This window comes from Canis aureus, chromosome 12, assembly GCF_053574225.1.
Source record: "Canis aureus isolate CA01 chromosome 12, VMU_Caureus_v.1.0, whole genome shotgun sequence".
Lineage (NCBI taxonomy): Eukaryota > Metazoa > Chordata > Mammalia > Carnivora > Canidae > Canis > Canis aureus.
Window position 1 is genome coordinate 36,337,553 of NC_135622.1, and position 25,637 is coordinate 36,363,189.

Here is a 25,637-nt window from a genome sequence, read left to right on the forward strand (position 1 = left end):
AAACAGACATTTTTTTATGTGTTCAGATTTTCCAGAGCATGGAAAAAAGCTTCAAAAATTCATTTTATAAAGTGAACATAACCCTTCACACAAAAATTTGAAAATGTAGTACAAAATTTAGTCTAGTCACATGTGAATATAGATGGAAATATCCCAACTGTGACCTTAGCAAATGGAATCACAGGAGTGTTTTAAAAACACTAATGTTACACTGTGGCCAAACAGTTTATTACAAGGATTCAAGAATGTTTCAAAGCTAAGACCTTGCTATACAATTTAAAATATTAAATTATAGGAAAAAAAACCCTTCTTGGTATCAATAGATTCTGGGGAATAATGTAAGTAAAACAACTGATTTAAATTAAAAAAATAAATAAATTGAGAATAAAAGTGGTAAAAATTATCTTCCAGAAAAAAGAAAAATCCCACTAAATGATGAAATAGTAAATTCATTGATGTTAAAATCAAATAAAAGAGAAGGATGGTTTCAATAAATCATTATTTTCAGTTTTATATTGTTTTTCTGGTTCGCGTAGCATAACAAGAGAATAAGCTATGTTGTATCAATACTTGAAAACCAGAAATAAAATTATCATGATTTTCATTTGATTTGTTTGTATACCTAGATAATTCCACCAGTCAGAAAAAATCGTTATAAATAATAAGAGGATATAGTAAGTTACCTGGATACATGAGAAATACACAGTTTAATGACTTCCTTTATAGTAACAAAAACCTGTTAGAATGGAAATTTAAAAGATCCCAATATCAACAGGAATGAACTAACAAGAATGTTAAAAAATTTGTGTAAAGAAAACATTTATTAAATGACAAATGAAATGAAAAGTGATGATGTTCCCAATGGAGATTTACTAATAAACATAAATCCTTCCCAAGTTAGTGTATGCATTTGCATGGTTCTAGTAATAGTCCCAGTGGTATCTCTTGTGTTCCATTCACATTTCCTTTGTATATCATTAGCTTTGTGGCAGAAAATAATAGATGGCACATTCAAATTTCAAAGGGAGTAATTGAGCAAAGTTTAATAAAGGGATGATTTACAAAGGTTTTGGTAGGGTGAAGTGGAACCTGCAGGAGACAGTGAAGCCCTAGACTCACATTACCATCATCAGTCCTAAAACCAATGAGAAGGAGAGAGAGGGCATCCAGGGAGTTCAAACTCTAGCTGTAGGAGAAGACCACCCCAGAAGAACATTGTGGCCACTGGTTGGCAGTGACTGAGGACTGAGAAAGGGCTGAGTGAATAAATGCCGTATCTGTCCTTCAGTCTCCCTGTGGGTACCTCTCCTTGACCAAACCCAAATGGCAACAGGCAAGAGATTCAGAGTGAAGCAGTCCACAGATGCCAGACTTCTAGGATATAGAACAAAGTAGTGAAGAGAGGCAAGTGAAGCTGGAGAGACAAACACAGATGTCCACCACCATAGGAAAAAATCAAGTATAACATTGCTTAAGAAAATATTGAAAACAACATGTAACAGAAGAGGACTTGTCTCATTCCAGATTTTAAAATTTGCAATAAATGTGCAGATTAAGAAAAAGAATAAGCAAACAAAGCAAGAGAATTGAACAGAGGACCCCAAATAAGCTTTAGTATATATGGCAATTAAATTTACATTAGAGTTTCTATCTCATTATGTAGAGGAAAGAATGGCTGCTCAATAGAAATTTTTAGCTATTTGACCATTGATTTGGAAGAAAATAAAGTGACATTCAACTCATACAATTTAAAAATAAATTTCAGATAAGTGAAAAAACTAAAAGAGGAAAACTAAAAAACTAAAAAGGAAATATATATGTGAAAAACTATAGTAGACTATTTTTTATAACTCTGGTTTTGACTGAATTTCCTAAATTAAATAGGACATGTCATAAACGATAAATGTAATGGATTTGAGCGGATGAAAATAAAGTCTGGATTGCCAGAGATAACAAACAAAACAAAGGTATATAACAGCAAGAAAATATCTGCAACAAAATAATACACAGAAGATCAGTTCCTATAAAATAAATAAAGCTATTCTCTAAAAGTAAGAAAAGATCATACCATCAAATAGAGAAATGGGAAAATTGTATGTACAGGAAATTCCAGAAAGGGAATTTAAGCAATAAGTATATGAAGACATGTTTTACCTAATAGAAACACTTATAACTTGAAAATATCAGAATGGAAAACTTTTGAAATATTAGTAAGATCCAGTGATGAGGGTGTGCAAAAACAAGTGCTTTCCTACTGCTGGTCAGGGTGAACCTGTTACATGTTATCAGAAATTATTTTTCAAGTAAATACTACACTTAAAATGTGAATATAGTTTGTCCCATTATTCCATTTAGAAATATAACCTTATAGGAATGCAATAAACTATATAAAAAATCCTATCTTCTTTCTCTCCTCTCCCCCCTCTCCTCCTTCTCCCTTCATGTTAAAAAAATGTATTTTTTAAAGAAACATGCATTTAACATGGTTTAATTAAATGTCCCTCCGTAATGAAAGGTTTTATGGCGGAACTTCATTGTGTTTTCAAATATCCATAGCATTATCCACATTTCCCAAACGTCCTTGCAATTAGCTTAAGACCACATGACTACTCCTGGCCTATGAATGTAAGCAAAAGGACTGACATGTAAAGGCAGTCAGTAGAGGTGTGACTTTTCCCATTCTTCTTTTCCTCTGCCATGTGGGCCTTGGAGGGAGTGTGTCCCAGAGGGCATAGTTACAATATGGAGGAGGACTGCCCCACCCATGTCAGATTTATACCGTTAAGAAATAATCATTTATTGCATGATGCACCTGAGCTTTTATTTGTTGTGAAAAATGTTTATCATTTTTGTCCTAAAGTCTGCAACTGATTGGATGAGTCCCACCTACAATATCAAGAGTAATTCATTTATTTAAAGCCAGCTGACTGTAGATGTTAAGATGTCTACAAAATACCTTTACAGCAACACCCTGATTAGTGTTTGATTAAACAGCTGGATATTATATCTTAACCAAGTTGACACGTAAAATTAACCATCACATAGCTTTATGTGTACTGACTTAGGAAAACATCAGCTATTAAATGGAAAGAGAAAATTGCCAAAAAATTATACAGAATGTGAGGTGGATACTTTATGTTGGCTTATGCAAGGTCTAATCTAACTTTTTTTTTTTTAAAGCATGCCTCTGTGGACATGTGAGACTAGAAAGGCAGAAACTGTATATCCCAAGCTCATGTGTCTCTTGAGTTCCAGATGTGGTCAAGGTTCTCCTGGGCTGACATAATGAGAAAAGGAAGAGCCAGGTGAGACATAGCTGTATGTGGAAAGGTCAGTTCTTCTTTAATGAGTGATGCTGGGGACATTTGGATCTTCTGGGGCAGGTCTGGTATAGGTTCATGTGTTGAGTCCCAGTTCTGGCTGCCCAATCGTGTAGTCTCAGTAGTAGATTTTCTGCCTGAATAGTCTGTGGTATAGTTGAGTCTTTCTTCTGGCTCCTTTTAGTTTGGACTGCATATAATACAAATCTATCTCTGCAGCTTTGCCAGAAAGCCTGGTACTTAGTGCTCACTAATAAATCCCTTTGTGCTTAAACCAGCTATATTTGATATTGTTTCCAGTTACTGAGAACTTTAGCCAATAATGTATGATCTGTTACCATAAAAATAGACATTTCTGTTTAATTTTCAGTATGTAAAGATATGTTAAATTTTAGATATAACTAAGTAAACATTAAACAAATGGGAAATATAGAGATCAGCATGGAGTAGAAGAGGGAGGGAAATTTATTTTTATATCAAGCTGAGTCCAAACCAGGAAAATTTCAAAACACTCAAGGCTGGAACTACCACTACCTCAAGATTCACTACGATTTATGATTAAGTTTTCTTTTTAGTTGGGTTTTCTAATACTTGCAAAAGATAAATTTCATAAATTTATAATGATAAATTGTTGAGTATATAGCTTATTCAAAATATTAGAAGGTTATGTCAAATGCAACTTAATCTACATGCAACTAACATAAAAAACAATTACATATATTATTTATTATTGACATGCTATAGGAATTCAAAGTTCACTTTGCAGTAAATGTCACAACTTTAATCAAAGCAACATGTCTCTACTAAAATGAAAAGATCATTTTAAGTAACTGATTTTTATTGCTCTAATCTTACATTTGTTTTACTGGGTTCTCCATATTAGATTTGTTATCAATTATCTAGTTAATGAATCCCATATCACTTATATTTACTTATATATTTTTAAAGCCCTAAAAACTATCGTAATCCCATGATATTAAAGAAGTAGTTACTGAATGTAACTCTGTCCTCATTGTATCCTGAATGCAAGCCTTCTGTGGACAATTCATACTTTATTTTCTCAGCACGGCCTCTGCTATCCTCACTGAGAAGGTCTCCAGAAGTAAAATGACAGCTGATGAGGTCTTGCCTTGCTTTTGGATTTTTTTTTTCCTGATGGAGAAATGTGCTCATGACCGAACACTGTACCTGGGGATTTTTGAAGAAGAAACTAGACAAAGTAGAGATCAGTTCTTCTTTGTGGGTGAAGCTGTGAGGTTCTTACCAAGTTCATCATCATGAGATATTGAGGCCGATGTGCAGAAGAGATAAGGGATGGTGAGTGAGAATCCTGGCAGTATTTTTGCTTACCTGAACCTGATTGTTTAACATGCAATTGAAATTAGAGTTTCAATCACTTGCAACCAAAAGAGACACAAGTAATGGAATTTCCTATGTAGCTTTATTTTTCTTGAGATGAGTTTGGCAGAAAACAAAATTATGTACCCTGCAGGATTTAGTAATAGATTCCCAGCAGCACTGAACTGGAGTTTTCATCAGCCCGAGTTGGAAATTCTCTGCACCCTGGACTTCTTGACCCTCTAGTTAAGATTGCTATAATCCTCTTACACTGCTGCCCCTGCTAACTCTCCATGCCCTTTTCCTATCTCCATTCTTATCTGGTTTGGGGGAGCAGAAACCCTGTCAAAGCAATAAGGAGTTACATGACCATGAACAAGCAGCCTCATTCCACCCAGGCCCAAGTTTCCTAGTGTATAAAATGGAAAAGATTGGCAAGGACATTTCTATTATTCTTTTTAACCTGAAAATGTGATTTACTCCTTCTGGTTCAACAGACATCCACATCTTCTGGTAAAGTGCTGGCTGCTTCCCTGAAACAGGTTGGTGAAGGTCAGAGTAAACAGATTTGGCCATTGGGTGTCTGGTCACTGGGGCTGCTTTTAACTCTGCAGAATGGATGTTGTCACCATCAATGACCCCTTCATTGACCTCAACTACATGATCTACATGTTCCAGTAAGAGTCCATTCATAGCACATTCCATGTCACAGTCAAGGCTGAGAATAGGAAACTTGTCATCAATGGAAAAGCCATCTCTGTCTTCCAAGAGCAAGATCCTGCCAACATCAAATGGGCGTGATGCTGGTACTGAGCATGTTGTGGAGTACACTGGGGTCTTTTCCACCATGGAGAAGGCTGGGGCTCACTTGAAGGATGAGACCAAAAAAGTCATTATCTCTCCCTCTCCTATTGATTTCCCCATGTTTGTGATGAGCATGAACAATGAGAAGTATGACAACTCCCTCAAGATGTTTAGCAATGTCTCCTGTACCACCGACTGCTTGGATCCCCTGGCAATGGTCATCCATGACAACTTCAGCATTGTGGAGGGACTCATGACCACAGCTGATGCTATCACTGCTACCCAGAAGACTGTGCATGGCCCCTCTGGGAAGCTGTGGCATGATAGCTGAGAGGCTGCCTGAACATCATCCCTGCTTCTACTGGTGCTGCCAAGGCTGTAGGCAAGGTCAACCTTGAGCTGAATACGAAGATCTGGTATGGCCGTCTGTGTCCTTACCCCTAAAGTGTCAGTCATGGATCTGACCTGCCATGTGAAGAAAGCTGCTAAATATGATGACATTAAGAAGGTAATAAAGATAGAAAGGCCCCCTCAAAGGCATCCTGGGCTCCACAGAGGACCAGGTGGTGGACCTTATGGTTCACATGGCCTCCAAGGAGTAGGAGCCCCCTGGGACCACCAGCCCCAGTGAGAGCAAAAGGAAGAGGCCTTCAGCTGGGAAGTCCCTCCCCCATTTATCCCTCAACCCATTGAGAGTCTCCCAATGGAGAGACTCCCAACTCCCTCCACAGTTTCCATCCCAGACCCCATGAATAAGGGGAGAGACTTGGGGAGCCTTACTTTATCATGTACCATCAACAAAGTATAATGTACTCAGCCAAAAAAGGTAAATTTCCATAAAAAAGAAATTTTAATGCATGTCTTAAAATAAAACAGGAAGGAGGATTAGATTAGTGGAGTCAGGGCAACCCGTGGTTAAGAAATAACCAAATTCCAAGAGCAGCAAGAAAATAAACATGGTTGCGGTGACATGTATGGGCCAGAATGTGAGAGATGAAAGATCACAGTATGCTTCTCTGTCCCTAAATGGTTGCAACAGGGGCAAGAGATTTGTTATGCAAAAAACAAAAACAAAACAAAAAACAAACAAAATCCCCATAAAAATAGCCTTCTTATTGAGAAGGTTCCAATTATCCAACTTTCCAGATTCAGAATGTCTCAATGTAATGAGTTACTCAATTACATAAACTCAATTATTCAGGGAAATTTCCATTTTGTGACAATATTGACCAATTTGGAAAATAGCAGGAAAATAACATTTTTTTTTGTGGAAGAATTTTAACAGCTTAGAAAATAACAGAAAAAATTAAGACCTCTCTCTCATCCATAAATAACTATTGTGACGCAAAACTAGGTAGACTGTGAAGAAATTAGGAAAGAAGTTTATAAAAGAAAATAAAGGTCTTATGAAATATCTGTAAAGAGCAGTAGAACAGGATTGTGTGAAACAGAGTGAAAATATAAATTTAAGGGTACTTTGACTGTTTAGCCCTTCATTATAATTACTTGAGAACAATAGTTATGTTTATGATTTGACTTGCATATTTTCTACTTGATTAAAATATGCTAAATTTTTCATACTTAGAATTTTTTTCTCCTCATTGGTTAGAAAAGCACAGAATCTGTGGTGTATTTTCATGTTGGCATTGGAGAGTAGCAATCTGGATAGGTGAAGGAAATCCTGATGAATCCAGGAGAGACAAAGCACAACATTAAAAGGTAATGCATTGAAGACACTGCTGGTTGTCTAAACAATAGCCACTTGCCCTGCTCTTCATTATTAACAGATTTTAATTTTATTCAGGAATTCAGGTTGATGGCAGTGTGCTCAGTGTAGGTAGATTCCTTCTTGGACTCCATGGGGTGAATCATGTGTAGACTTAACAAGGGAGGGTAGTCCTTTGCCCATGATTGATTAAGAGGTGAGAATGGGGCAAGTTACCCAGTTTTGACTCCTTAGAAGAGAGTGTTTGCTGGGGAATTCTGGGAAAGATTTTTCTTTCTGACAAAAATAGACAAATTTAGAAGAGATACCCTCCCCATTTCTTTTCTGCCCTTGGATGTTGTCAAATGAAGAGATGATGCTTAAACAAAGCCATCCTATGATCATAAAGAGAAAGGCAGAAACATCTCTGAGCATATAACCTGGAGCCTTGACATTGGAGAGCTCATGATTTAACTAACTTTGGAAATGTGTAACTCCAATCTTCCTATTATTTGAAATAGCTAAACAATCTCATCTGAGGTTTTTTTGTTATTTGCAGGCAAAACTGTATTATCTGACACAAAGGTGATCTAATACTGTTAATGTGTGTTCACTATGGAATCAAACAGTTCTGAATTTGAATCAAGGCTTTCCCAATTAATACCTGTATGACCTTTTCAGATCATTCTTAACTCTTGTCAGTTTTCTCACCTCTAAAATGGGGATAATAATGTAGTCCAACTCACTGGATTGATGAGAGGATTAAAAGGCATACTACACTTACAGTAGTCAATAAAATTCTGGCTACACGATGAACACACAGAAGAAGTTAACTTTTTTTTATTAGAGTTTAATTTGGTTATTATTAAGAGGCTTGTAACTGTAACACATGCAGCTCTGGAGCAGCTCTATCAAGGCAAGTTAGAGAAAAGTAAACACTGTCTTCCAACTTGCTTGTCCCTGATCAGCACTATTCCACTCATAAAATGGCCCTTTAGTTCCTTCCTTAATTGCTGCAGAAGGTTCAAGAACAAAGGAGGACTCAGAGATAGCTGTGCATTGGAGGAACTAGGGGCTGGCTTTGTAGGACATTGTGCATATTGAGATGTGTTATTAAAATGGAGATGGTGGTTCTGGAGCTGAGCAAGATACAAGGGCATCTAGAAGTAAGCAGGAGGTTAAGTGTTTGAGATAGGACAGAAAAAATAGATTTAGAAGAGTGTTTCAGGAACTGTCTGAGGAGATCAAAGTATTATTTGACAGTTGGGGAAGGACAGAAGAAGACATTGACATGTTATTTAACTATCCAAATTTTTGAGTTTTATAGCTGCTTCTCTCCTCAATGTCTCCAAAAAGAATGCAAGTAAGCATACACATGAAAAAATTCCATACTATTCATTGTTTTCATTGCTGCATTCAGTCCAGGGAAAATAACAGGGAGTGCAACGGTACAAGGAAGAGGATTTACAGAAAGTTCTTTCATTTCTATACTCCTTAAATCTTTTTTTTTTTGCTTTTCCAACTCTTGACATAATGTTAACTCCCATGGAGCCTCTTGGTTTGAAAACCTTACATGGCCAAGCCTATAGCAAGGAAGCTAGGAGAGTGAGAAAGTAGAAGTTGGAGGTCTTTGCTTCAAAGTGGGACTTTGTCAGTGACACTTGAAAGCCATGTGTCAGCAGGGGACTACCTCAGCCCCTGCCTTCTGCTTGCATCATCTCCTCTGCCCTCAGCTAAGGCGAACTAGCAGTGTGGTTGAACAATCTCTAGCAATCTGATATGGAGTCTCATAATTTTAGTACTTCACTACAAAATCTAGCTGCAGAGTTTCCCAGATATCTAGATTACCTTGAAATTCCTTAAGAATCATCTGGAGTGGTTGCTAACAGGGCAGATTTTAGCAGGGTTTGGTTCAGAATATTTGTATGGGGTCCAGGAATCACAATTTTTCAATAAGCATGCTTGGTGATTCTAAAGCAGGTGATCCGGGAACTACATTTTAAACAACATGCTCTAAATACCAGGCCTGCCTTCAAAATATCTTTCTCTTCCATCCTCCCAACTACCAAGATATGCAGCAATAGTAGGTGCTACTTTTGAATAACTACTGTGAACCTCTCTTTAAAAATTAAACTTAACTGGGCAATGATTTGAAATTAGAACTTTGCCTTGGAAGACTTGGCTACAATCAGAGGGAACATGCCTCTCCTGGGAAAAGACAACACAACTGAGATATCCAAGGACCAAATAATGCTGCCTCATCAACCCTCAACCTCTCCCTTATTCAAAGGGAGAGCCCTTTTTGATTTCAGTGGGAACTGAGCCTAAGAGTGTACAGGCACATTTAGTAGGTGAATTAATAAATGAAATTTTATAATAATTTGCTTAGAGACAAGCAAATTCAGTTACATGATAAAGGAACAGATCCATGCTTTCCCCTGTATTGGGATGACCCAGCTATAGACTTAAGGTTGGACACAGTGTGCAGGGGTGCTTCTGGCTGACTGGTACTTGGTAGTGTGTTCCTGAAAGGAGGGTAGGAGAGGAGGAAGAGAGGTTTCCACTCTAAATTACTGTCACCATACATGCTTGCACAGGAAGTGTTCTCCTACAAATTTCATCAACATATAATAAAATTAGTTAAATGGGTATAGAAGAGATATATTTTTTTAATTTTTTAAAAGATTTTATTTATTCATGAGAGACACACACACACAGAGAAGGCAGAGACACAGGCAGAGGGAGAAGCAGGCTCCATGCAGGAAGCCCGACATGGGGCTCTATCCCAGGTCTCCAGGATCACGCCCTGGGCTGAAGGTGGCGTCAAACTGCTGAGCCACCCAGGCTGCCCCAGAAGATATATTTTTAATCTTTTTACTGGAGTTATGGATTCTCTCTCCAAAAAGAATGCAAGTAAGCATACACATGAAAAAATTCCATACTATTTCAGGGATTCATGGCCCTCCTGCAACTCATCTGAAGACTCCAAGAGAAGAATATCTTCTCTAGAATAAATATTGCAGACCCTAGAGGTAAAAGTGAGGGATAGACTAACTCAATAAAAATGAGATTTTGGCTGAGAAAAGCATTGACTTCAATATAGTCTCTCCTGAAGTTAACTATTTGGTTCAAATCCTGGCTCTACCCCGCCTCTCCTCTCAACCCCTCAGCTGTAGCACAAGAGGCAGCCCACCATCCTTCCTTTGGTACAGGTTCACAATTCTAAAACACAGATGTGGTTACTGTGAGGAATGAAAGAGTGAATGTGTATAAAGTCCTTACTTGACATATAAAGGATTCCTGATATTATCATTTTATTCCTTAATGAATGAGGCCAACATGGGCCACTTATCCAGCTAGTTTTTTTTTAATAAATTTATTTTTTATTGGTGTTCAATTTGTCAACATACAGAATAACACCCAGTGCTCATCCTGTCAAGTGCCCACCTCAGTGCCCGCCACCCAGTCGCCCCCACCCCCCGCCCCCCTCCCCTTCAACCACCCCTAGTTTGTTTCCCAGAGTTAGGAGTCTTTCATGTTCTGTTATCCAGCTAGTTTGGCTAGAAAGCTTATCATTTAAATTCTTACTCTTCCATATATACTGTATTTTGTCAAATAGAATAAACGCTCCATGAGGATTGATTTCAACATTTTAACCCCATGTTTCATACAGAATAGGTGTTCAGTAAAAATATGTAGAAAAAATGAACGTGCGGAATTAATTTTTCTAGGCCTCTCTCTATGTCTTTCTCTTCCTTTCTTTACATCCTCATTGCCGTGGCTTTAATTCAGAACCTTGTCCTTATTATCACTCTCAAAATAGCCAAAGTCTCCCAAAGCATTTCTGAGACCCGCCTACCCTTAGAATCACCTGGAGGGATTTTACCTACAGATTCCTAGTCCCTATGAGGTGGATGGAATCAGTAGCTCTGAAGTGCTGGTACTGAGGGAAGTGGAATATTTTCAAAAGTTTCTCAGGTGATTCTTAAATAATGCTAGTTTTTGAAACTACTTGTTCTGTATTAAAAAGTCAAAATTGCTTCATCCTTTCATGAAAGGCCCTTTAACCTTTCATTCACTTGTCTATACTTTCCTATTCCCCATATGCATCCGGTAGTACAACTGTACAGAACACCTATCTTATTTCCTAGTGCCTCATTCTGGATATGCTTGTTGTACTTCTGAGCTCTGTAAAAAGAGGTCTTTTTTAAAATTTGTTTTTATTAAAGTCAGATGCTAAAAACTATTTTATTTCCCAGATTCATACCCCTCTTAGAATCTCCAACAAAGTCTCAGTTTGTTTGGTTCGTTAGTAGAACAAAGATGATATTTATATCCTGGAGCAAATGAACCATTTAAAAAAAATCTGAGATATAATTTACATACTACAAAATTCACTCTATTGAAAGATAAAATTCACTATCTTTAGGATATTCACAAAATTTCGCAACCATTATCATTAATTTTTATTACCCCCCAAAAGAAACTTCTTACACATTACAAATCACTCCCCATTCTTCATCACCCACCCTCAAAGCCTCTGGCAACCACTAATCTACTTTTTGTAGTTGTGGATTTGCTATTCTGGACATTTCATATGAATGGAATCATTTTTATGTGGCTTTTTTGTGTCTGGCTTCTTTCACGTGGCATCATGTTTTCATAGGTCATCCATTTTGTAACATTATCATTTGTTCTGTTCAATGATCAAGTAACATCATTTATATGAGTATACCACATTTTGTGTATTCATTAATCTATTAATGGACATTTGGGTTGTTTTCACCTTTTGGCCATATGAATAGTGTCATAAACATTGTGTACAAGTTTTTGTGTGGATATGTTTTGGATTCTCTGGGATGTATACTTATGAGTGGAGTTGCTGGGCCATATGGTCAATCTATGCTTAACTTTCTAAGGAATTGTCAAACTGTTTGCCAAGGCACCTGTACTATTTTACATTCCCACCAATGTATGAAGGTTCCAATTTCTCCATATCCTATGGAAACCTGTTATTTTATATCTTTTTAAAAATTTTATTATAACCATCTTAGGAGATGTGAGGTGGTGCTTCATTATGGTTTTTATTTGTATTTCTCTAATGATTAATGATACTGAATATCTTTTCATATGCTTACTGGCCACTTGTAAATCTTTTGAAAATGTGTATTCAAATCCTTTGCTAATTTTTATTTTTAAAAATTTTCCTTGCCTTTTTTCCTTTCCTTTTCTTTCCTGTCTTTCTATTATTGAATTATAAAAGTTGTTTATATATTCTGAATACACATCCCTAATCAGATATATGATTTGTAAATGTTCTTTTGAATTCTGTGAATTATCTTTTTACTTTTTCAATAATGTCCTCTGAAGTACAAAATATTTTAATTTTGATGAAGTCCAATTTATTTTTCTTCTGTTGCTTGTGCTTTTGATGTCATACTAAGAAGCTATTGTCTGATTCAAGGCCATGAAGATTTTGCATGTTTTTTTTAGTTTTAGCTCCTAATATTTACTCTTTGATTCATTTTGAGTTAATTTTTTTACACATATGAAGTAGGAGTTATTTATTCTTTTGCCATGTGGCAGTGTACCAGTGCTGTTTATTAAAGGACTATTTTTTCCCCATTGAATTGTCTAGGTATCCTTGTTGAAAATCAATTGATCATAAATGTGAGGATTTACCTAGACACTCAATTCTATTTCATTTATCTTTGTCTAGTTTTGTATCAGTACTACACTGTCTTCATTATGACAATTTTGTAGTAAGTTATGAACTCTGGAAGTGTGAGCCTTCCAACTTTGTTCTGTCTCAAAAATTTTGGGGTACTACAAGTCATTTGCATTTCCATATAGATTTTTAGTAGTCTTTTCAGTTTCTGCAAAAGGAAAAAACAGCTGGGTGTCTGATAAGGGTTGAACTCAATTTATATACAAATTGGAGGAGCATTGCCATTTTAATAATACTATCTTTTCATGAACATGGAATATCTTTCCATTTATTTAGGTCTCTTTAATCCATTTCAATAATGATTTTTTTTCAGTTTTTAGTGTGTAAGTTTTGTACATTTTCTGTTAAATTTATTCTTAAATGTTTTATTTTGATACTACCGTAAACGGAATTGTTTTCTGAATTTCATTTGCGAATAGTTTATTGCTGCTAATGTACATAAATACAATTGAATTTTGGATATAATTTATACTGAAACATTACTGAACTCATTTATTAGCAGATTCTTTAGGATTTTCTCTATATAGGATCATGCCAACTGTGAAACATGAAGTTTTAATTTACTCTGGTTTGGTTAACATGGGTTTTGTATCATTTATTGCTTTATTTTGACCAAACTGATTAATTTTCATGAGAATAATTTTCTTCATCTGTAAAATGACAATAATAATTACAAAATTCATAGTTGCTGTGAAGAATACATGTGTGGACACTGTTCAAATAACCTTTAGTTCAATGATTTAATACATGAATCATGAGAACTGGTCCTTTGTAGCTAAGAGTGGATGAAGCTTTTTGCAAATTGTTTTCTCAATCCCACTCAGTTTTGGGGTACTTTTGGTTAGAAGCCAAGAAAGAATATTAAAGAGATGAAGTTTCAAGGATAGATTGAAATTCTGTTTAAATTCTTTGATAGTTGTAATGAACGTTATTCTATAGGAAAAATGAAAAAAAAAACCCACTAAAGGGTTTTGTTGGGGAATAATAAAATCAATGTAGAGCATGTATTGAAAGAATGAAAAATTAGGAGTAGGAGGCCATTATAAAAGATCAGTAAAGAAATGGTGAGAACTAGGCAATACCTGGAGAGATGAGTATGTTATAGTATGCTTAGTAGGTTTGGTTGGAAGGTAAGGATCAGAACTTCTAGGATTCTTCTGGATTATAGACCATCAATGGAAAGAAGGATTGCAAGAGAAGAATCTTCGGGGAAATACCTTCTTTTTTGGAAATGTTGCTTAAGATAACTGCAGTGTACCCAGACAGATATGCTAATGGAGTGATAGAGAATCAATTTGGATTCTAGCAGAGTTGAGGATTCATTATGCAAAGTTTTAAATTTTGTTTTCTATGGCAACTTCTGGTCTTCACTTCTATCCCTTCTTAGCATAATTCTATGTTTTATAATTATAACTTCCTTGTAATTAACCTCAAGCTCTTCTTTCTCTTTTCCTTCTCCCTCTCTTTAGCTGTCCTGCAAAACAAAACACCTATCCTAATAAACCTAGCCTCAGTAAAACTTAGACTTTTTGCATTCTTCACATCTATACCTTAGACCTTTCTCTTCCCATCAGTCTGAAATGATTGTTCTCCAAGACACCTATGGTCTTGGTAATCTACTTGCTTTCTTCTTTGTTGCATCTCCTGTTTCTTGGATCACACATATTCTTTTTCCTTGATTTAAAGTAGCATAGAAAGTAAATTTTTAAATCTTCACTTGTGAGAAAATGACTATTTTACCACCATGCTATTCTGACTTGGTTTAGAATCATAGAATGAAACTCAATGTCCCTCAGAATTTTGAAGGATTGAAGGCATTTTAGAATATGGAATTATAACTGAAAAACCTGACATCATTCTGACACCTATATCACTGTTTATGATCTGTGGTTTTGCACTGAAGGGCTATTGAAGTTTACCTGAAGATCTTGGGATTGTCTCTATTTCTTGTCTTTTGAAATTTCACAGTGATATGTATATCTTTTAAAATTTATTCTCTTAGGTATTTGATGGGTCTTTTCAAACTGGAAACCCATTTCCAATAGTTTTGGGAAATTATCCTGTATTACTGATATGACAATCTTCCCTTCAATTTTCACATTTGTCTTTTCCTAAAATTCCTACAATATGGAAGAAAGACTTGAGTGGTCATCTGATTCTTTTATTTTTTCTCATATTGCTCTTTTATTATAATGTCTGAAAGATTATTTTGACTTTATCTTCCATTTATTTAATTGATTTTTCCCCATATCATTAATTTGTTTTTTGGTTACTTTTTAATTTTAAATGTTTTTTAGTGTTTAAAATATTAATAGCATCTTGTTCTTTTTTTATGGATGTAATGCTTTTCTAATCTTCTGCTTATGTTAATTAGATTTTAAAAAGTGATTTTCTCTGTTATCTGTAATTTCCAATTTCTTTTTCTGTTTATTTTATCTCTCACATTCATATTGAGTCTGACCTCAATTTTGTTTGGCTTGTATGATATTTCATAAAACATCAGATTTCACATTTTAAAAAATCAGTGATTTTGGCTTACGGGAAAAAAAAAGAAAAATCTGGCCATACTAAGGCCATGTTTTTTCCTGGTGAGTAGAGACTCCCCCCCCGCCCCCCGCTTTTTTAAAGATTTTTATTTATTTATTTGACAGAGAGAGAGTGAGAGAACACACACAAGTAGGCAGAACACCAGGGAGAGGGAGAGGGGGAAGCAAACCCTCCTGAACAGAGAACCAGATGTGGGGTTTGATCCCAGTACCCTGGGATCATGATCTGAGCTGAAGGCAGACACTTAACCTACTGAGCCATCCAGGTACCCTGAGACTGTCAATTTTAAATAGAACATACATTCTACTGGTTTCCTGTTTTATTCATTCATCTGTAAGGCCCTGTAGGCATTTAGATAAACCACTTTGTCCATGCTCCTGTGTCACTTACATGTCTCCAGTCCACTCAGAAATCCCTGACTTACACTTCTGGACAATGGCTTATCTTTGCAGATATAATATTTGCTCTGTTTTTCTTTACAAAATCCTTTCCTATCACCAAATCTTTTTGTAATGTAGTTGTTCTTTTAACAAGGCAGAGAGAATAAGTTTTATGACCATTGAAATCCAACAAATACAGGTTATTTGATATGCTCCAAAGACACTCATTAGCAGAATAATTTAGAGTGCTCTATTTCATAAATCTACTCTTGTACAAATTAAAGAAAATTTAAAGCTTTAAATTTCTCATGTATCATTTTGTGGGGTTTGAGTCAATTAACACTTTCCAAATATAGGGTTCTCTTTTTATATGTGGATATTGTGACTTAATTAAATGTTGACAACTTGATGTTTATTTATAAATTGGTAAATAAAATTTTCCTTTAGTTTTTTTTAACAAATAATTGCTGTGATTCAGTAAATGCCCATCATAGTTAAATAAAACAATGTGCCATATCTTATAGGATAGATTCTTGGCTGAAAGTGACAAGAATCATATTTCATTTCATTGACTCATTATTCAACCACAAATATTTGTTGAGCACCTACTGTGTTAAACATTCTTCAAGGTGCTGTAAGCAATCAGTCAACCAAACAGATCAAGTTTCTGTTTTCAGGGAGCTTATAACAGAGGGGGGAGAAAATAGGTAGTAAGCTATACAAACAAATATGTTAACTTCATGGCTTTGGGAAAATTATTTTATATTTCTGACACTCAGTCTCTTTATTTGTAAAATTAGAATTTGACCTCTAATAATTTCCATAAGTTAATGTTTTGCTTCAGATTTTAATTTGATTTTATTTATCTAGCAAGGAGTCCTAACAGTCTGGATGTTCATAAAGGTTACATAAAAGCGTAAAAAATAACCTCTTTTTGTGGTTTGAGAAGATATCTTTAGGAGTGGAAGAGTCTCACATTGAATTTTAAATTGTTCAAAACTCTGTGATGGAAATAGCTTTGTATTTCTCTAGAAATATTCTATGTTTATTTTATTTATCTAGGAAAGAGTCTTAACAGTCTGGATGTTCATAAGGGTTACATAAAAGTGGAAAAAATAACCTCTTTTTGTGGTTTGAGAAGGTATCTTTAGAAGCAGAAGAGTCTTAAATTGATTTTTAAATTGTTCGAGACTCTGTTATGGAAATAGCTTTGTATTTCTCTAGAAATATTCTGTGTTTAAAAAATATAAGAAATAAATATTTTATGTTGATTTTTAACATAACCGTGTGCTATACACTTAACCATTTAACCATTCACCCATAGTTTTAGCATTTATTACATGCTGGGCATTGGCAAGAAGGTATAATAAAAGACAAATCTTCTGTCCTCATGAAATATACATTGTTAGGTAGGAAGATTTTTTCATAATCATAAACAAGTAAATAATACTTTAGGTAGTGGTAAGTGCTATAAACACAGATGATGCAGGGTAGGAGATTAGAGAGTGACAGAGGAAGAGAAGGGTCTATTTGATACAAGGTAACAGGAAAGGAGCTAATTTCAAGAATGCCAAATAAAACACGGGATGACCAAAAAAAATTTAAATTGAAAATAAATGGCAAATAAGTTTTTAGTATAACTGTGTCCCATGCAATATTATAGAAAGAATTAGAGTATAAAATTTATCATTTATCTGATATTCAAATTTAACTGGGTATCTTGAATTTTTATTTCCTAATCTGGCAACTTTATATTTGAGCCAAGATCTGCATAGTGAGAAAACCGCACATACTCGATCTAGAAAGATAGATTTCAAGATTTAAAAAACAGCAAGTATAAAATCTTGAGGTAGGAATAAATATGACTGTTCAAAAACAGCAGGAGAACCAGCATGGCTGGGTTGGATTGAGAGAGGAGGAATGAATATCTGTATTGGAGACAAGGGCAGAAGTCATTATAGAGGTTCATTAAACTATTGCAAGTAATTTGTATTTCACTTGATGAAAAGTCATTAGACAGTTTTGGGTGTGGAACAATGTGATATAATTTAACTTTAAAGAAGCCACTTTGGAAGCTATATGAACAGACCATGTAAGGACAAGAGATGAGGTGGGATGGCTTGTGGGGAAGCGAGTGAAACAGACTATGCCAGAGATGTTGGTTTAGAACACATCATATAAATGTGTAGATGATGTAGGGATGGCGCACAGATGTCTGAATTGGGTTCTATTTCATTTCATTTCATTTCATTTCATTATTTCATTTCATTTATTTTTAAAGATTTTATTTATTTATTTGACAGAAAGAGAGAGAAAAAGAACACAAGAAGGCAGAGCTGCAAGCAGTGGGAGAGGGAGAAGTAGGCTCCTGGCTGAGCAGGGAGCCTGATGTGGAAGTCGATACCAGGACTCTGGGATCGTGACCTGAGCTGAAGGTAGACAATTAACCAACTGAGCCACCCAGGTGCCCTTGAATTGGGTTCTGTCTTAAAGAAGAACTGCAGGACTTGCTGGTGAGTTGTAGGGTGTGTGAGAAAGAGGAATCAGGCTTGCTTTCTTCATCTTTGGCCTGAGCAACAGGATAACTGATCCAAAGCAAGTTTCATGACAAATAAAGGGAAGCAAATTAAATTTGTGTAAACAGTTGTTTATTGAAACACACAGGGGTGCGCCTGTGTGACTCAGTCACACTTTATTCTTGGATGGGAAGTCTGAAATTGTAGTCATTTTTCCAAAATCAGTTTATAGTGTAATTCCTATCAAAATAACATACACATATATACACATTACATATATGTATATGTGTGTGCACATATAATATACAATATATGTATGTTATTAGTATTATTTCAATAAATCACAAAACAGATAAACAACAATCTAACTTTACCAAGAATAGAAGAGGAAAGTACAAATATAAACACAGAAAAAGTATTCTGAGAAATGACAAATTAGAAAATTCATGAGACTACTTTTTTCCTTCAAATCTATTCCAAATATAACTGAAAATGCTGTTGATACAAAATGCTTACCAAGATATGTGTCTACTAATGGAAACAAGGTAAGAAACTGGAAAAAATATTTTTTTGTGTGTGAAAAGGTAGAAAACAAGATCGTATATTCATATTCACTTTTATCTCCATAAAGAAACTGAATAGATATACAAAACACTCATGAAAGTCGTACCTGGGTGAGTGAAGGAAGACTTTCTACTATACGGCTTTTATACTGAATAATGTGACTATTACCAATTCAAATATTTAAAAAATAATATTAACATGCCATATTTTGGAAACTGAAAGGCAATTACTTCTGTGGTGAAAAAGGCATGCTTTGAGCACTAACCATACAAAATTTGACTGGTTTTACTACAAAGCTGTGTTGGTTGGGAAGCATATGGTTTTAATCAAATAAATCTCTGGATGATTTTTATAAGTCTTTCATCACCTATTGATTCTGAAAAAAAATCCTTTTGACATCATAGTCTATGTTTGGTCCAATTCCATATTACTAACTTGATTTCCTTTCTCAGAGTCTCTGAAGCAATTTGCTTCCACATCTGAGCAGGATTTCAGCAGAGATAAAATAGAAAAATTATTAACTAAATATGATGCATTATTTATTTTGTTGTGCTTCTTATTCTCTATATCTAGTTTTATGTTCAATTCATTTAAAAAATAAGTATAAATGTTTCTAGGCTTAATGCTTTGAACACTGGATTTTGAGGTGATGTCCATATTTAGTTATCTTTTCCACTCTACAATGAGCTGCAAAGTAGGTTTGAATAGGTTTTAACAAACTTGATCATGTTGGTCTCTTCCAGGGCTATTATATTTTACATAATTCTCTTTGTAATTCTGTTATCTGACTTGTATCTGTAATTTACTTAGGACAATTTCCTTTTCAGACATTTTTATTAACAATATATTTTTAGCTTTTATCCTCTCATTTGGTTTGTCAATATTTATTTAGCTGAATTTGGAGATTATATAGTTTGTCTTATTTGCTTTTACTTTTATTTTTTCATTCAATAAAAGCTGATAGTTTGGGAGATTATTATTTTTATTTTTAATCTCTTGCAATGCTAGATCATCATCATTAGAGTTGTTTCATTCCTTGAATCACAGATAAATCATTATTATGTTCCAAACCCTTCTTTTCTATAGGGCTTTTTGTTCCTCAACTCTACATTTCCAACATGCCAGCTCATAAATGCTTTGAAATTTCATGTGGTGGTAACACTTTTTCCACTTCCTGAAAGCTGACCACATTTGTGAGGCATGGGAAAAACTACCTAGGTTGATTAAATTGAGGAAGAAAACATTTCTATTAAGCGAGGTCTAAAGTTCATTTCAAATACTGATGGTATCATAAGTCTTCCTTTCTTAATATGAGGAATAGCCTAAAAACTGTTTTTAGGTATTATAACATAAGACGCCTTTATGAGACTTATCTTTGCTAAAGAAAATATAGAATCCCAGTGGTTTTTATCTTGCAGAGATAGTATGAGAATAATGAAGAAATAAGGCTTTTCTAACTATGACTTTCTGAGAAATTTGTCTCTATTGAAAGAAAATGTCAGAAAGCCTGGATGGCTTAGTTGGTTAAATATCCTACTCTTGATTTTGGCTTAGGTTATGATCTCAGGGTTGTGAGATCAAGCCATATGTTGGGCTTGGTGTTGGATGTGGAGACTGCTTAAGATTCTCTCTCTCAACCTTTGCCCCTCTCCCACTTTCTCTTTTTCTCCTTCTCTAAAAAAAAAAAAAAATGTAGTGAAGTTGTTGAAGGAAATACATAGGGTGTTTAAATTCAGATTATGTAGTTACCATAAAAAAGGCAGATATAAGGCATGGTATGAGTATTAAAGTCATCTTCGCTATACTGGAGAAGAAGGATGTCACAGGAGGCTTTGAAGGGAAGGTGACCTGAATGGAACCTAAAAGCATGTGAAGGGGTTTGCCAGGTATAGAAGATGTGAAAGACATGGTAGCATATATAGAAGAATGTGAAAATATGGAAGCATGAGACACTCTGGCATTTGGGGCAATAGTTGGAAATATGATGAGCTGTTCGGGAGAATAATTGAAGACAAAGAGATTCAGCAATATAAGGGGCAAATCAAAGAGGTCTTTGTAACCCATTCTAAAGATTTTTAAAGTATTTTTTTCTAACCATATTTTTAGTAAATAAGAATAATAGTAAATCTGTATAAACTTTGATCTTGATTGGTATTTACACTATCTTAAAGAAACAACTAGACTGTAATAGACTCTACAGTGTAGACAGTGAAGAAAAGTATAGAAGTGCCAACTGAAAGATTACCTCTACTTGAGTGTCTACTTTCTTATCTTTCATTCACTCTTCCAACAGTAATTTGGCTCTGCTATCACTATATCATTACGATTACTTAGGTCACTGTTATAGATTGAATATGTGTGTCCCTCCTAATTAATCTATTGAAATCCTAATCCCCAACATGATGGTATTAGGAGGTGGGCTTTTGGGGGGTCATTAGGTCATGAGGGTGAAGCCGTCATGAATGGGATTAGTGCTCTTCCTTATAAGAAGAGATACAAAGAGCTTGCTTGCTTCTCTGTTCTCTGCTTTCTACCATGTGAAGAAGTCAGAAGATGGCCATGTGCAAACCAAGAAGAGGTTCTAATGTATGCGAACTACATTAGAACACAACTATGCTGGCACTCTGATCCTGACCTTTCCAGCCTCCAGTACTGTGAGATACAAATATTTGTTGTTTTAAACTACCTGGCATATGGTAATTTGTTCTAGTAGTTCAAACTGATTAAGAGAGTCACCAGTGACATTTATTTATAAGTTATAAATTTGTAAGTATTAATTATAATTAAATTCAATATTCTATAATTAAGTTTTATATTATATATATTTTTAGTACAATTAAAACTTATAAATTAAAAATTATAAAATTTAGCCCTGTTCTTATTTGGTCATCTGGGAGCATTTAGCATTGTACACTGCTAACTACTCCTTTAAACTCTCCTTTCTTGTGTCTTCCCAGATGTCCCACTTACTTGCTTTTCCTCATTTCTTTGGACCCTAATTTCAGGCTACTTTGAGAGCCCCTACTCTACTCAATCATTTAGTTTTGGTCTTCTTGGGGTGGTAGGTCCTTTCTCTTTCCACCATACTCTCTCTACTGAGGTACACCTATTTAGTTCCATAATTTCAATTACAGTTAATACCTGTCTGCAGGTGATTTCCAAATCTTTATCTACATCAAAAATTTCCTTCTTCCTCAAACTGTTAAGAATAGAACTATCCTATGATCCAGCAATTGCACCACTAAGTATCTACTCCAAGGACACAAAAATATAGGTTGGAGGGGGTACATGTACCCTGATGTTTATCATAGCATTATCAACAATAACCAAACTATGGAAGGAGCCCAAATGTCCATTGACTGATGAATGGATAAAGAAGATGTGATACGCACACACTGGAACGTTACTCAGCCATCAAAAAGAATGAAATCTTGCCATTTACAATGATGTGGATGGAGCTAGAGAGTACTATGTTAAGTGAAATAAATCATCAGAGAAAGAAAAATACCATATGATCTCATGCATACGTGGAATTTAAGAAAGAGAACAGATGAACATAAGGGAAAGGAGGAAAAATGAGAGAGGGAAATTAACCATGAAAGACTCTTAATGATAGAGAACTAACTTAGGATTGATAGAGGGAGTGAGGTGGACAGATGGGCTAGATGAGTGAAGGGTATTAAGGAGGGCACCTGTTGTGATGAGCACTGGATGTTGTATGTAAGTGATGAATCACTGAATTCTACTTCAGAAAGCAATATTACATGATATGTTAACTAAAATTTAAATTGAAAAAATTTCCTTGTTGAGATTCAGATTAGCATATTTTTATCAACATCTCTACTTGGGTATTTGTTACTTCAGGCTCAACATAATTAGACATGAAGCCATCATCTTCCTTCCTATATCCATTCTTCTTGTCTTATTGTAAACATTATGTCTATCTGGTTAGTTGTTTAAGCCAAAAATCTGCATACAATTTAAGACTCCTTTTCTTACGCTCCACAGCTTTGCCTATTGATTGTACCTCCTAAGTATTTACTTATCCATTCTCTTTCCATTTCCACCATTAGCCAAGTCCAGGCCACCAAAAATTCTTGCCTAGCTTACCACTGTAGCTTCCCCATATCCAGCCATAGTGTCCACAGTGAATTTTTAAAATTTGACTTAATCACATCATTCTTATGGATAAAACCTTTCAGTGGTTTCACATTTTCATGGAATTAATGCTCATGCTTCACCCTAAAAGTACCTATCAAACATATTGCAATTTCTCATTTCATTGGGATTTACTCTACTAGACTGTAAGTAATTATTTAGAGACAGTCAGATAGTAACCTGTGAACAATGGTTGTGATACCCATATTCCAGTTTACTAGTCAATGTATATATATTAAAACCTACTATATTCCCTCAACCATATTGATTGATGTATACAGAGGATTGGAAACTATAATCTCTACCCTTTCCAGTTCTATTGTCTGGCTGGGAACAACACAACTAGTAAGGTTTAAATTAAATAAAAATCATTCAGGAATAAGTTATGTAGCACTGCCAGTTAAGGGAAGAGATGAGAGATATCTCCAAGCTAAAATATTTGAAGAAATATCACCAGAGATGGAATTGGAATTAGGTCTTAAAAAATAAGGATTTGAGAACATGAAGGAAGAATATAATCTATTTCATGAAAGGGGAATGATATATGACAATTAAAAACAAAAAAATTAAAACTTTTTTTTAGGATAAATAAATATAATAGTAAACTTACATAAAATTTAATCCTGATTAGGATTTATACTACCTTAAAGAAGCAGGGTAACATTTACTGGTAAATTTTTCACCCTTAGTAACTATTATTTAACTTGGTTACTTGTGTTGGTTAGGGGTTACTGATGAAACTGATGTCTTTATTTTGATCTCCGTGTAGGCTGCCTTAGTTCTATGGCCAACACCATGCCTCCCTCATGCTCAGCCTGCTCCATTTAAAGCCACACCCTTTCTCATAGGTGAGACATTGAGTGCTACTTGAGAAGACGTAAGAAGATAGGTAGGTTGAGTGTTCATGTTTTTTAATAGCTCTACAGAGTCGTCACTGTGGTTCTATCCTGTTAGACAATTAGGGTCCAATGGTTTAACCTTTCTGCAGTCAACTGCAAGTCAGGAAGAGGTCTCCTACTTTTCTTTGAGAAATATCGTGTGCTAGTAGGTGATTGGGCTGAATTATGTCTTACTCTACCTCTAATTCATAGTAAAGTCCTAACCTCTAATACTTCAGAATGTCGACTCTATTTGGAGACAAGGTCTATAAAGAGGTAACTAAGGCCATTAGGGTGGGCCCTAATCCAGTATTACTGATGTCCTTATAAGAAGAGGAAATTTGGACAAAGACATGTACAGAGGGAACAAGGGAACACCATGTGAAGATGAAAAGAGAAGATGGACATCCACAAGGGTGGGCCTCAAAAGAAACCAACCTTGTCAGCACATTGATCTTATATTTCTAGCCTCAAGAATTGTGAGAAACTACATTTCTATTGTATATCACACAATTTGTGGCACTTTGTTATGGCAGCCCCAGAAAACTGATATAGTGATAGAAGTTTATCTTTAAAGTAAATCTCTAATAGTTAGGATAATGCTCTTGCTATATATATATTTAGAATAATAAACTTTAAATAACTTAAAATGAAGAATATTGATTTTAATTGGGATAAATAAAACAAAAAGTGATTTTTAGCACTATAGTTTTGCATGAATTTTCAGATGTTGCTTTATGGTAAGGACTATAAATACAGTAAAATATAACCGAATATAAGGAATGTGATATGGTCTTTTGTGTATGTATATGCTATTGCACAATCTGGTACAATGTAAAATTCATTGTAAAATAGGAAATCAGAGAAATGTTGTTTGAAACAGATATAAGCTGTGGATGGAAAAGTTCTTTTATGTTACCTAAGGATGTTAAATGGATTGTACCATAATGTGAAAGTGCCAGCTATATATATATATATATATAGCTATATATATATATATATATATATATATATATATATATCCCATTTGCTGAAATTTCTCATGCTTCATTTCTATTTCAGCCACATATTGTGAGGTTATACAAAAATTCATTTGGCCGATTCTGAGACACCCAAATGTGAAGGGCACTTTTCAGGAAGAGAAAAATTTTGAAACAAATTAATTTTAAGATTCCAATCATTCAAAATGGTTTGGGCTTTAGCTTAAGTAATGCTTTTACTTGACCCGAAATAACTTGGATTAGAAAGAGCAAATATGTAGCCTTTTGAGAGATGGCTTGTGTGTGGGGATGGACACTGGCTCATGCATGGAGCTGATCTAGGGGACTTCCCGGTGTTTCTCCTGTGGAGATGTGCACCAGCAACTGTGAGACCATCCACAGAGAGTTGGCAGTTTGGATGCCCTTGCTGTGGCTAGCAGTTACCTGAAGAAGCTCAGTTCTTCAGGGCTTTCTAAAATTTGTCCAGTATTCTCCAGCATCACCTAAGACCATGGTTCTCAGCAACAATTTCTAATGTACTGCACAAGACAGTTTTGTTGATTTATGCTGCAGAAATTACATGCACATGCACACACACACAGACACACACACATCATGGTTACAACATTTAGAATCATCAGGGTGTCTATATCAAAGGCTGTGGTATAAACATTGCCCTGAGACACAGGAAACAGGTAGCCAGATGCTGAGCGGATGAA

General features: G+C 35.1%; 1 pseudogene; it reads left to right on the forward strand.

Moving 5' to 3' along the window:
* The first annotated feature begins 5,273 nt into the window (after positions 1 to 5,273).
* On the forward strand, positions 5,274 to 6,093 carry LOC144324550 (glyceraldehyde-3-phosphate dehydrogenase pseudogene; annotated as a pseudogene).
* The last annotated feature ends 19,544 nt before the right edge of the window (positions 6,094 to 25,637 follow it).